This window comes from Ochotona curzoniae, unplaced genomic scaffold (assembly GCF_017591425.1).
Source record: "Ochotona curzoniae isolate NIBS_2020 unplaced genomic scaffold, NIBS_Ocur_1.0 scaffold_3890, whole genome shotgun sequence".
NCBI classification, from domain to species: Eukaryota; Metazoa; Chordata; class Mammalia; order Lagomorpha; family Ochotonidae; genus Ochotona; species Ochotona curzoniae.
In genome coordinates, this window is record NW_024467115.1 from 22,151,109 (window position 1) to 22,166,146 (window position 15,038).

The window sequence follows — 15,038 nt, forward strand, 5'->3', positions numbered from 1 at the left end:
TATAAAACCTTTTTCCACAGCTTATGTTTCTATGAACAGCTGTTGGTCTTGGCTCTAAGGTCATTGTAACACTCTGTCCTAGAATGAGTTCCCAGTCATGATCCATTGCTGAATGCATGTGGTCAGTTCACCCTGTAAGACTAGACAGGGCTCTCTGTGGCTGCTGATGCAGTGTTTTTCTCTCAACTCGAAAGACTGTTAAATTTCCTTCTCCGAAATTTGAAAATCAGTAAGAATACCCTTGCTCTCTCTCCAAGTCATATAATCTTATACTCCACAGATTGCTTCAACAAAAAAGTTCATTGGACTAGCTATAATTTCAGATTCAGGCAAGAATGAACTAAAACAGTGCCTGTAATAATCCCTTATACCTTTCTGAATGGCGGGGCGGAGGGGTGTCTTCCATTGGCTGCTTCACTCCTAAAATGGCCGCAACACCAAAGCTGGTCAAGCACAAAGCCAGAAGTTTTGCTAAATATCCCATGAAGGCCCAAGGACTTGGGTCATCTTCCACTGCTTTCACAGATATATTGGAAGTTTCACAATTGATATTCAAACCACAGCCCATACGGGATGGAGGCAGTAATTTAACTTACTACACCACAACAGTAGCCCAGTTTATACTGTTTGCCTTTTTTATTTCTAATCCAGCACCCTGACTGAATCAGTTCACATCATCCACTGGCAAATCCGAGCACCGAAACAAAGTGTGGGTTGAGCCAGATTCGGTCGCCACAAAAACCAGTGCACAATACAGAATGCCAAGGTGAGGTTACCTATACCAGATGTGACCGCAGTGCCCAACCAGCACACGTGAGAACCAGGAAGGGAGAAGGGCAGAGCCGGCAGGGGGAATATGGGGTAGGGGTTCCCCTGCTGGACAGCTACTCCCACTGGAGAGCTTGAGCTGTGATGGGTGCAGACCAGTCTAGGCAGGGCTACAACACCTCTGCGCCTCATGTGGACTACATCAGAGAAAAGCCAGGCTGGGCTGTTTGTTCCTACTGGTGGAAACTAAAATTAGAGTGGGTGAGGGTTGGTTGGGCTTACTTAGCTGCAGCATCAGCTGGCAGAAGCTGGCACTGGGGGCTAATTCTCTCAAGTTAAACCACAGAACCACCTGGAGAGTGCATAATCCGGGAGTGGGAGAGGCCTGGGAGGGAAACAGTGGGCTCCTCCCTCTTGGGTTAACACTCCCACAAAACTAGGGCACAAAACTAGGACAGGGGCTGTGGTGGCTAGACAGAGAGGTACCCAACAACATCCGTTTGGGCTGGATAGTTGAGCTGGTTAGATGGAATTAGGCTTTAATACTCATTGACATATATGAGAGCCAAATGGGATGTGGGATAAACTGGAATGGTCTGCTACACATACTGGCAAACCAGAGCAGGGGCAGGCCTGGTGGGGGTTATTGTGAGTCGCTCCAACTAGGTTGCAGCTCCCACTGGTTTATGTGAGGGCCGAGTATGTGCTGGGCAGAAGCAGGCTGGACTGCAACACCCATTGGTTCCAGAAGAAGGTGGGGCTGAAAACAGAACCAACCCAGCAATTGCAACCACCAGCTCATCTGGGCGATGGACTCTGCCGGGCCCTGTGCTTGCTAGCACATACAAGAATGAATCTGGTCTGGGAACACCTCAGACAAAGTCTCTTTGGGAATCTCTCCAATGGAACTGCCAGACTCAGAACCCTAACCTGAAAAGACAGAGGACAGAACAAGTCAATCAACCACCTCATCATATATGTTGGCAGCGAAATACTGGGCAAATGGAGACTAGGATGGACTATGTCAATCAGTGGATTCTTCAACAACCTCATCGTGTTTGGAGTGGCGAGATTGGCAGTGATTCATAACTGGTAAAGTATCAAAACCACTTGAGCAAGACCCTCACAGCATGCCCCACATCCAGGACCTGGGGTGGGTGGGAGACTGGGTGGGGCTCCTCCCTTAATATCCCCCTTTACCTCAGATATATGAAGGAAACAATATGGAAATAATAGTCTTACCCACTTTCCTATAGCCCTTGAACCTTTTTACCATAATTAATTATGTAAAGATTTTCAAAAATTAAAAAAAAAAAAGAAAAAGTTAAAAAAAAAAAAGAATCCTGTAAATCTAAAGACATGAGTTTCTCAATGAGTTTCGGAGCAAAATGTTGCAGTTGAGTTTTATGCTCTTGTCAATTCTCTTGTAAGATATAGTTCAGGAGATATTTTGTCAAAAATATCAATCTCTGAAAGGTCATAGACAGAAATTTGTCAAATCTGATGATTCTATGACCTGAAAGAAGCCAGGCTTATCTTTGCACAGAAGCCAGAGAACATATAAGCAAACTATGAGATACTGATAAACTCAATACCTCACAAAGTTGGATCAATTTTAATATAATTTCTGGTCAAAGAAGTATTTCCATTTATGTCAAGCAACAAATAGGAGTGCAGAATGAACCCTTAGACCACACAGCAAGCACTCCTGCACTTTTATTTTTACAAGTATCTTTTTCATCTCTCAGGTCAACGCCAGCCAAGACTTCATCTAGACTGAAGATGAAAATCATCTTTGCAGTGTGGTGTGGGCATGCTACCCAAAGTCCCAACTTCTAGGCTGAAAAATTGTCCTACCATCAGCTGTGCAGCCTTTCTATTAAAGGGTATGGATAATACTGATACTATAATACATTTTTCCTATAATATAGTTTTGAAGAAATGCCTTCCCCGAAATAATTTAATTATCACAGGGGACCGTTTTATCCACATAAAAACATGTTTGAAATTCGAATAGTCTCCAAAAATCATCACATATTAACCCATCATAAAATTAAAGGAGTTAAGATACCACATACTGAATCTTTTTTTTTAAAGATTTATTTTTATTATTTTTTATTGGAAAGGTGGATATACAGAGAGGAGAGACAGAGAGGAAGATCTTCCGTCTGATGATTCACTCCCCAAGTGAGCGCAACGGGTCGATACTATGCCGATCCAAAACCAGGAGCCTCTTCTGGGTCTCCCACGTGGGTGCAGGGTCCCAAAGCTTTGGGCTGTCCTCGACTGCTTTCCCGGGCCACAGGCAGGGAGCTGGAAGGGAAGTGGGGCTGCCGGGATAGAACCTGCGCCCATATGGGATCCCGGGTGTGCAAGGCGAGGACCTTAACCACTTGCGCCACCGCGCAGGGCCCACATACTGAATCTTAAAGTAAACATTGTCTCAAGAAATATACTAGAAGGACAAGATTTTTCATTGTCTTGAAATACGCAGTTGAACTCAATCCTAATCATTTCATTCAAAACAATTGTATTCTCAAGGGAGTATTTGATGCAGCACTTACAATGTCACTTGGGTTGTGCACATCCCATATCAGCACTCATGGCACAAGTCCTGTCTCCTTAGCTTCCAGTTTAGCTAGTCAGCATCCTGGAAGGTGGTGGGTGATTCAGCTCAAGTAGTCAGGGCTCTCCCACCCTCACAGAAGACCCTGGATTGAGCTCCATGAGCCTAGCTTCAACCTGCTCTATAGAAGAGTCTCTCTTTCCTCTCTCTTGCTCACTCTCTCTCTCCTCTTAGACCAAAAAAACAAAGTGAAAGTAATTCTAAAAATCTTTATTGTGTCTAAAAAGAGCAATTGCAAATATTTCAATTGTAATTCTGAAATTCAAGTTTTTAAAATACGGTCTTTCACTTCTTTATAAGCAAGTGTAAATTCATAAATGTTTTTCTCTGATCAGATCCCTCAAATTTTCTTTTATGATACTATTACCAAAAAAGTTTGCTCATAATTCTTTACTTATTAAATCGGGGAACATAGAAAGTAACTGAAAATTCAACAAACACATAAAACAAGTATCACCTATGATCAATGACTATTGATCTATTATCCCTGAGCACTCATTCAAAGAAGCCCACAATATTGACAATAAATCCAAGAAAACGTGTTCTAGAGGAACTGAGACAAAAAGAGAAAATATTTCATATGGGAAATGTTAATTTTATCTAAATTAAACTTTTATGTTTGGGCTGACTTTGTGCTGCCACAGGTTAAGCCACTGCTTGGTATGCCTCATTCCCATATTGGAGTACTTGAGAGTTCATCCGAATTCTGCCTCTGATCCGGCTTCCTGTTAATGCACACGCTAGAGGCAGCAAAGGACAGCACAGAACCAAGGTTCCCACACACAGCAGAGACCCAGATAGAGTTCTTCTGTCCTGGCTTCAGCGTGCTTGTCTCTGCTTTTGTGGCATTTTGGAAGTGCACCAGGATATGGAATATCTCTCCCTTTCTCTTTTTCTCTCTCTGTTTCCCTCAGTCTCTCTGTCACTCTGTTTTACAAGTGAAGAGACCTTTTCAAAATTCCCTTTAAAATTAAAGAAAATCAAACTACTATAGCAAAGAGAGCACCATTCCACACAATTCCAGTTGGATTATCATCAAATTATAATTCATATTTATGACAACTTGATGACATCTAATTTTTTAAGTATTCAAATAATATAATGAAAATTAAGTTTTAGAAACCATGGTTTAGGGGTCGACAGGTCAGCAGTACCAGCATCCCTAAGGGCACTGGTTCATGTCCCAGCGGCTGCTTCTGATCCAGCTCCCTGCTTATGGCCTGGGAAAGCAGAAAAGCATGGCCCCAAAACCTGGGGAACCTGCAGCCACAGGGGAGATCCAGAAGAAGCTCCAAGCTCCTGGCTTTGGATCAGCTTAGTTCCAGCCATTGCAGTCATTTGGGGAATGAACCAGTGAACAGATCTTTATCTCATCTCTGTAAACCAGCATATCCAATAAAAATAAATAATTCTTTTTAGAAAATCATGTTTTGATCATACTAGTTTTAAAAAAATACTAACAGTTTAATTATTACTGATGGCATGGTTTTTGTAACAAGTGCTTGCGTTTGATATTCATCTACCATCACAAACCCTAAAAACTAGGAAAATTTTCTTCTTAGAACCAAAGGTCCAAAGTTATAAGAAAATTGTTCCACCATGCACCTTAGAAATAATCAGCATAATCTTATTGAGACCACTGCACTAACACCCTAAACAATTTTAGGATATGATGATATTCCACTAAATTGAATTATGCATGATTTTGTTGACTTCAAGAACTTCACTTTTTCCATTTAAGAAGAAATGTTCTGTATATATTTGAAACTAGAAAAAGAGAAATAGACTGAAACATGGTGAAATTGGGAGTTCCTTCAGAGTCTACTGCTGATTTGTTAGTTTAAATTACTGCAGAGGGAAAATAAAATACTTCTGATAAATACCTAGCAGGATTCTAGTTCAGTTAAAAATTAGATGATTCCCTAAGTAGAAAGTTATTTTACAGTGATAATTAGATTTTGAATGATCTGAGGAAATGTTAGTAAAGGCAAACATATAACCATAAATTGAAATTTCTTTACTTAGCATCAAAAGAGTGTTCTAGGAAGATTGGGACGCCCAACTCCAAAATGATCTGATTTTCATCTTCAAATGTACTGCTCTCCCAGCCTTACTGCATTTATGTGTGAGTAAGTCAAATCTCTAAAGCTAAGGCCTTACTAAAACAACGAACTAAAAAGCATCTGAAATATTTCAACATTTGTCTTTACTTTCTACTTCTTGTATTGGTTCTGGAACAATAAATTTTTGTGTCCTATGCAGTGAGAAACACCAAACCATTATATTCAAACAGTGCTACATTTCATTAACATGCTTCTTGGAAAACTGCCAGAGATAGATACAAGCTCTAATTTTTAAACAATCTGGACAATTTATTATGGCTTAAAATGGAATACAAAAATAGACAGATCAAACACAACAGAACTCTACATGCACTTTGATGTCCTTTTTGGTGATTCCAAGAGTTGTGTTTGATGAAACACATAAGCAGGCATAAAGACACTTTTGATAATTTGCTATTTGGTTACATTTCTATTTTTAAAGTTAGAAGTACACACCAAACTGAATTTCATTAAGTGTCTTTTAAGAGCAGAAACTCTTTTTTTTTTCAACCACTTGTGAATAAAAGGGTCACTTGGACATTTATAACATCATTCACAGGCCATATGTAAATATAAACTTAAAGGTTGGCCTCTATGGAGTTGCTGAATTTTGATTCCTGCCTGTGATTGCCTTGATAGGGCCACTTTGGATGGCCCACCTGCTGGATGCTCTTCACCCCAGTAGGATTCCATGACTGTTGATGATGTTGTTCATGACTCTGCCCTGGGGGAACTTCACCCACTGAAAACCATAAACTCATAAATCTAATGGAGACAACAAGATCATATTCAAAAGGTCTGTGGATTTTCTCCTTTCCATTTCTTCACTCTTAAAGAACCATGCTCTATGCAAGATGAGAGCTTTCTCTCATTCATTCAATCATATAAATGAAATATGCACAAAACGGTGCAAGACCTAACATGCTGACTTTCACTCTGAGGTTTGAAAAACACAGCAGAATACCACCCACCACAAGGAAATAGATTTCTAACATTCAGCAGAAAAATTAGTGCTTTTCGGAATAGTCTCACATTTCCCTATTAAATCTTATCAGTTTTTAAAAACAGCAATTTGAACAATCTGACACTTTCAGATTCTGTTAAAAAAAATGTCAAATGGATACAAGTTTACAAGTTTTCCATTTCAAATAATTCTGTTGAGTATCATTAAATATTTTGTAAAATGCTTTTCAGGTTGCTAAGCGTGCTGCTCTTATATCATTCTTCCACTAGAAGAAATAATGGGTAATTATTATGTGTTTATTGCCCAAGAGGAGAATTAGTCCCCAGAAATGAAACCTTAGTTAAGTTTTGCTGTCTAGCACTTCAAACACCAATTGCCTGCTTTAGATTAAAACTTGGCTCCACATACAACAAAATTTCCTGTTTTAGATTGTGGCAAGACACAACATATGGAAAAAATAGAGCACTTGTAATAACTTGGCAAAATGGCTTAGAAAATGAAATGATATAAAATGCTATAACCATGACATGGAAGTTATGTTTCCTCTAATATTCATTGAAGATGTAGTTATAACCAGATTCTTAAGCTCTCTCTGCTTATAACTTCACCAAAACCGCTCCCTTTACCAGAGCTGACCCTATCTCCCTACACTCTTCACCCTTGTTTCGAAACACTCTAAGGAAAACATGCACATATGTTGTTTTATTTTAGGTTGAAAACACACTTACTCTAAGAGATGCCTAGCTGATGAGGCATTTCATTTTTCAGAAATATAGTGGACGTATTTCCTGAATGAGCAATGAATGCAGCAATAAAATATTAATACATGAAAAATTACATTGGTTCAAAATCTATGAATTATTTTATAGCGTTACTGGATTGTATAAACATTTAAGACATGTTGTAATAAGCTCATTGTCTAATGAAAAATGGTCCAATATCAAAATGCGCTATTTGTATCTCTTTGTCTCTTTCTGTGTAGCATATACAAAATAGAAAATATAGTTGAGGGCATAAATTATGGCCTCACATATTTACATGTAAAGGTTTTTTTTGAGAGAGATTTTTTCCCATCCCCTAGTTCAATCCTCGAATGCTCGGGATGGGCCAGGACAAAGCAAGGTACTGTGAATTTATCCAGGTGTCCATTTTGGCAGCAGGAACCTTTTATAGGAACTTATTACCACTAGCTCACAGAGTCTGCTTGGAGTCAGAAGGTGTAACCAAATATCCAACACAGACACTCTTAAGCACTAGGCCAAAAAGGCAAACCATGAAATTTATACTCATAAATGTACTCACTCAGGTGAAATATTAAGCTGCTATCCTTGCCCTAGAAATGATAAACAAGCATTCTTTTAAGTTCTCTATTGTTAGGAACCCTCTATATTTCAGGGAAGATAATGTGAAAGTGTTTGTTTCTGTCTTTCAATGAACCACCTGAATTCCAGTTTCCTGGAAGTATTAACTTTATATAAAATACATGATTTTGAAATCAGGCAGATGAAAAATTAATAAGTTCTTCCATTCTTATTTTATCTGCTTATAGGCTCCCAGTTTCCTTTCCCAGAACATAGGGACTTGGATAATGCTTGCCATAAATGCTGAGACAACACATTCCTACAAAGGATATAGTACAGGATTTGTCACAGAGAAAATATTTCATAGATTTTACTATTATTAAATGAAGGGGGAAAATCTTAAAATATGGTGGGTACAAGCTACATTCCTCTAACACTGTTTTCCAGGCCCTGTGTAAGTACCTATAAAGCATTACCTAATTTAACCTGTACAATATCATTAACCCATTTTGCTAATGATACAATCAAGGAGAAAGTTTCTGATTCCAGGCATGCCAAGATGACTTTTTGTATTTCTTATGAGCAACTCTTGCTTTAAAGGGAGATTCATATCCAAGCATGTGTTCTATGTCTGCATTTAAAGAATAATTTAGTATAATTTCTCTTCATTATGTTATATGGTCCACGTTAGGCACATTTTTTCTCTATGTTTTTATTTTGTTGATAATGTTTACATAGTTGATTAGGGCGCAAAGGGTCAAGGGCTAGACGAAAGTGAGTAAGACCATTGTTTCCACATTCTTTTTTTTTTTTTTTCCTTCTCATATCTGGGAGAAGGGGGAAGATAAGGGGAAAAGCCACACCCAGCCTCCCAATCATCCCAGGGCCCCCAATGTACGGCCTGCTCTCAGGGTTCTGCTCAAATGGTTTATAGTTCAACAATTCTGAATTGCTTCCAGTCTCACTACTCAAGGCATGATGAAATCTCTCCAGAATCCGCTGGCTGACATAGTCAATCTTAGAGTTTCCATTTCTCTAGAGTTTCACTGCCAACACTTGGCTGGGGTAGTTGATCAATTTGTTCTGTCTCCCATCCTCTGTTCTGGTACCAGGTGTCCTCTGCAGATTCTAATGTACAATCATATCCTCCATGTGCAATTGGCCATGCTGTCCACTGTTTCATCTAAGCCACTGAAGAGGCTCAGCTCTGACACAAGCATTCCACGGTTGGACCATAGATCCTGCAGTTTTCTCCATGGTTGAAGTTCTGAGTCCACTGTTTCAGTTGGGGATTCCCCAAACAAACCTCATCTGAGGAGATCCCAGACTTGATTCTTGTGTGTATTTGCCAATACAGGGACTGGCACAGTCTGTCACCCCAATCAGCTTATATACACACTGATAACTTTGGTTGCTGGGTCAGTTCTGTCTCCAGCCCTGTCCTCTATGCAAACTAATGGGTGTTGCAGCCCAGCCCAGTCCTACCCACCACACACTTGGCCACATAAACCAGTAGGATCTGCAGCCTAGTTAGGACGACTCCCTGAAACATCCACCAAGTCCACTCCCTGCCCTGGTTCCCATGGTTGCCAATATGTACAGCAGACTGGCCCAATATGTCCCACATCCCATTCAGCTCTCATACACGTCAATGAGCCTTGAAGCCTAGTTCAACACAACCAGCCCCACTAACCACCCAACATACCTGACAGTGGGTGCCACTCTGTCTAGTCATGTCTGCCCTAGTCCTGGTTCTCATGCTCACCAGTCAGAGTATTAACCCAAGATGGAAAGGTCCACTATTTCCCTACTGGGCGCACTTCCACTCCCAGATTTTGTACTCTCCAGGTGGTACTGCAGTTTAACCTGACAGAATTTGCCCCCTGTGCCACCCTCTGCTTTGCTATACCAGAGATGAGAAATTCTTAAGATGTGTTAGCTGTCTTCCTCTACCTCAGCATGGCCATGGATCTATGCACTTGTAGAGCATAGCCTGGAATGATTCAACCTCTCCTTCTTTCCACCATTCAATAAGCTGCCCGAAATTTTTATTGGCTTAGACGAGCTGGCTATCTTCTCTTTCATGTGCATCTGGGTATGCTCCCTCGTCTTACGTGGGAATCAGTAACCAAGACGGCCCAATTCTGTAACATGAGCTCTGCATTCGAACCACCTGTCCTTGTGGTTTTCCCTGTAGTCCGGTTTCAGGCACAGATGTCCACTTATGAGCCCCCTAACAAACCTTATCTGTGAGTCCCTCAGGCATGACTCTCTTATGCAACAGCTGTTGCAGGGTTGGGCACAGTCTGCTCTGCTGTACCAGACAACACATGTATCAGACAGTGCAGCTGCCTTGCCAGTCACACCTCCAGACCTAGCTTTCATGCAAACCAGTAGGTGCTGCAGCCTATGTGCACCAGGGTGACCCCAAAGAACTCCTATCTGAACTGCTCTCAGCCCAGTTTTTATACATGCTAGCACCTGGTCCAGCCAGTCCAGCCCACTCACAGCACCAGTTGCTCATAGTCCGAAATATTCCAGCCTAACCTAACTTAACCCGTCTCAACACAGGTTCTCACTTGCCCTGGCAGGTGCTGTGGCCTAGTGAAAGTGACCCCTAGAACCTATACTATGCCCACACCCAGCTCCAGTTCTAGCCTATATGGGCCCACCCCTGGTCATCATACTCATCAGGTGCTTGCTGCAGCCTGGCCTAACCCAGTCGAACCCCAGCCCCAGATCTTGGTGGCAGATACTGTGGCCTAACCCAGCCAAACTCATCCCAGTCCTGGCTTTTGTGTGCAACAGTGGGTGCTATAGCCTTGCAGGGGCATCTCCAAAGGCAACCTACCAGCTCTACCCCAGCACCAGGTCTTGTGCCTGCTGGCAGGTGCTAAAATCAGCCTAATTTTGCCCATCTCTAAGCCCAATACTTACAGCTTAGACCTGCTCATTCTGTCCCTTGACCCAGATCTTACCAACAAGTGCTGTAACCTAGCCTGACCCAAGTCTGCCCCCAGCCTGCCCCCAACCTCAGGTTTCAGGTGCACTGGTGGATGATGTGCCCTGACTATTGATGCCCTCTGTATATCTGCTTCTTATGCACCCTGTCTCTGCTCCCTCAGTTACCAGTCGCAGTGACCCAGTACATTGAGGCACCCAGAAATCCTTTCTTTATGTCAGACAAGCCCTCAGTGGCCACCAATTTGACCCACCCCCAGTTCCTTGGCTCTGAAAAACGCATGCCTTCCCCACACATATGTGCCAACAGCAATGGTGTGTAAGGCATTGTAGCTGGCTTGGATCCATGGTGTCACAGCTGGTACTCTGTATCCCTGAGCCCCCAGATCTTAAAAAAAAAAGGAATAAGATAGGGACTTATGCTAGTACACTGGTAAGATTAGCACAGAGTTGGCATTAACCAGGCCCAAAATGCCAGCCAGATACTGACTGATTTTCTCCCAGGAGAATAACACTGGCCTAGATGCAAGACAACCTATATAGTTTCCTACAGTTGGGGCCATACATGTTTATTTTAGCAGACACAGATTTTAACATTTTCATTATCCTGCTGATGAATATATATCATCCTACAGGTTTGTTTCCATGGTGTGATTTTATAGATAAATGTTTCATTTCTCTTTTTTATTTATTTTTCATTTACTTAAAAGGTCAAAAGAAAGAGTAAGACAGTGCATTAATCCACTTTTTCATTCTACCAAATTGTTGTAACAACCAGAGTTGGGCCTGGCCAAAGCCAGGAGGCTGTGGCTGCATCTATGTGTCCCACTTGGGTGACAGAAGCTATGTGCTGCTGCTCAGGGTACAGGCTGGCAGGAAGCTGGATTGGAAGCAGAGGCAGAGATCCAGACAGGTCTCAATCCTAGGCATTCTCATGCCACATGTGGACATCCCAAGCAGGAATTGCACCTTCTGTACCATCCCAAGCACTCCCATGGCACATGTGGACATCCCAAGCAGGAACTGCACCTTCTGTACCATCCCAAGCACTCCCATGGCACATGTGGACATCCCAAGCAGGAATTGCACCTTCTGTACCATCCCAAGCACTCCCATGGCACATGTGGACATCCCAAGCAGGAATTGCACCTTCTGTACCATCCCAAGCACTCCCATGGCACATGTGGACATCCCAAGCAGGAACTGCACATTCTGTACCATCTCAAGCACTCCCATGGCACATGTGGACATCCCAAGCAGAAATTGCACCTTCTGTACCACAACACTCGACCTGTGGTTTATTTCTTTAATATTAATGTTGATAACAATAATTGTCAAGTTATTTATGGTGCAAGTAATTTGTAAGTAATAAAAGTTCTTTTGATTCACAATTCCAGAGGCTGAGAAGTATGACAAAGGCAACATAGCTGATGAGGGTTGCCTTGTTGGGTCATAGCATTGAGGAAGGTGTCACATGGTGAGCAAACATTTGAGAGAGCAAGGAATGGAGCCATATCCATTCCTTGTAAGGAAATAGAATTAAAGATAAGGTATAATTTCTGTGAATACTAATGATCCCCATACACATAATATGAGCATGCATCATAAACTATATATTGTAGTGATACTCAAGTGTGCTTTAAGGAAAGAATATTTGAGGAAATAGCACATTCACAGAACTGCTTCAAAATGAAAAGCATAGTAGTTACTGAGTGAATTAAGACTTTTACCCAGTAATGGAAAATAAAAATTGAGAGCCAGAAAATAAAATTGTTTTCACAGATTATCCTAAATGCATTTAACTTGTGAACAGAACTGTAGATATTATCCAAGTATCTAAGAAATAGAAATTCACGTTAATGTTAAAATTTTTTTCATTTTTATAACTTTATCTGTTTAAATGCCAGTGCCTTTTTAGAGATTTGTTTTAATATTATTTGAAAGACAGAATTACACAGAGAGGAAAGACAAAGAGAAAGATCTTCCACCTGCCTGATTCACTCCCCAAGTCGCCAGGATGTCTGGCGCTGAACTAACCTGAAGTTAGGGGCCAGAAGCTTCCTCTGAGTCTCCCCAAAATGACCAATCTACTTTCCCAGATCATACCAGGTTGCTGAAGAGGAAGTGTAGCAGCCGGAATACAACCAGAGTGCCCACATGCACTGCCAGTGACAGAGCCTTAGTTTACAATGCCATGACAGGGGAGCCAGAGAGAAATTTTCCAACATCGGTATTAGAAAATGGAATATTTTAAATCCAATCATAAGTCGGCGAGTATTGAAAAATTATCTATTGTGGTATGTTTTTGTTCAGTTGAGCAGGTGTTTCTGCTTGGGGCATCTGCATCCTGTCTCAAAGCACCTGTAATCTGTGCCCCTTTACTTCTAATCGTTACCTCTTCCTATCAGCACACCTGAGACAGAGCAGAAGACGACGCAATGACTTACGTTCCCACCTCCCACATGGAAGACTCACATGAACTTCCAGGCTCTTGGTTTTGCTCTGACTCAACTCAAACTATTCCATGCATTTGATAAGTACTCTAGTAAATAAATAAATAATTCTCTCTCTACATATATATTTCTCAGAAATAAATAAACCTAATAAAAAGGAAAACTGAAAACCATGATGTCAATACTGCATCTTATTTGCCTTACCAAAAGATGTTGTTGATAAAATTGTGAGTAAAATTTTTAAAAAATATTTTGTGGGTATGTGTTTGTCATTCTTGAAAATCAAATCATACATCAGACTATGTTATAATAAGTCTATTAAACCTGGGCATTCATACATGTAGACTCATAATTTCACATACATATACGTCTTATAAGATACATATGCATCTATCGAAATACTGCAGAAATAATACAGGATATATGAGTACATAAAGGAAATAGAATCTTGCAACATATATGCACATGAATCTGATAGAATTTCATATGAATTAATAATATACCTTCATTTCAACATGAAAAATAACAATATCTTACTATTAGCAAAGAAACAGGTTTTCCACCAACCAAAGTGGGTTTTTTGGGGTTTTGTTTGTTTGTTTGTGGGGGTGGAGGGTTGTTATTTTCATTGTTGTCCCATTGGTTCCTTAGATTTCAATGGATTGACCTTAAAAGAACTATGAAATCAAAACACAAACAATTCATGTAGATTATTTATTTATATTCCTTTTTTGGTGAGCAAATCAATTGGTTTCCCAAAATTTAAGACTTATTATTCAAGTAGAAAAAAGTCACAGCTGAATGCTTATGGAGGTTTGGAGCACACATACAATGATTGTAGCTGGTTCATATGCCACATTTTCGCACAATTTTCTGATTTATAAAATAAAAATAATAGCAGTGCATATCAGGGATACATTTATCATGAAGCCAAAATTGAGAGCCCTTGCAATATGAGCACTTGACCAGGTATTTTTGTAAAGTTGCAAATTTGCACAATTTTTGAATAAAAACACTCCCCAAATTATGTATTTTCACACCTGCCAAAGCAAGCTTCATCTCTTGCTCACCTGAGCGCCAAAGGTGGTGATTAAATTAGATGATTCCGTTAAATCTTTAGGACAATTGATTGCATAACCAAAAATATCTGTGATTGGTGTTTTTTGTCTTTAGTGTTAGCAAATTTCATGAACAATTTGCTTGTGTTTATTTTTCGTATTGCTATGTACAATTGAATATGAGTAAGCAAAATTTAAGAAAAATCTTCTTACATTAAACGAACCTTCTCAGAGGATTTGGAACAGAAAAGCATATGAAAGACATTGATTTAAAATCAAAATTACACGTGTGATGCATCATGGTAGTAGCTTCTATGATTTAATCAAGATGAGGTTTGTCTTGTGCTGAAAAAAAATCAAAGACTCTTTTGTTCAAAGATTGGGCTGTCATGCAGAGAAAAACTTCCTCAGTGAAACCTTACTAAGTTGTCAGTTGACTATTGAAAGAAAAAAACGAGTAGATGGTTCAGTTCATCAGAATTACCCAAATCTTTATATCCGTACAGAATTATGCAAGTAACCAAGGACTTGTACACAAAGAAGGTCCTGTAAATGTCTGAACCGGAGTTATGCAGCTTGGAACATGTACTTATTCTACATTCAGAGCATACGTCATATTTGTATATATAGTTTACAAATACAAATTCCAGCACTCTTCTCACATACATAGTTTTAAAAGTACACAAATGGGCTATTTCTGTGAATTATGATTAATCACACAAAGCACAAAAAATCACAATGAGTATCAGTCACTGACTTCTGCTTAATTCTATTCTTTGAATTGTTGTGTGTGTGTGTGTGTGAT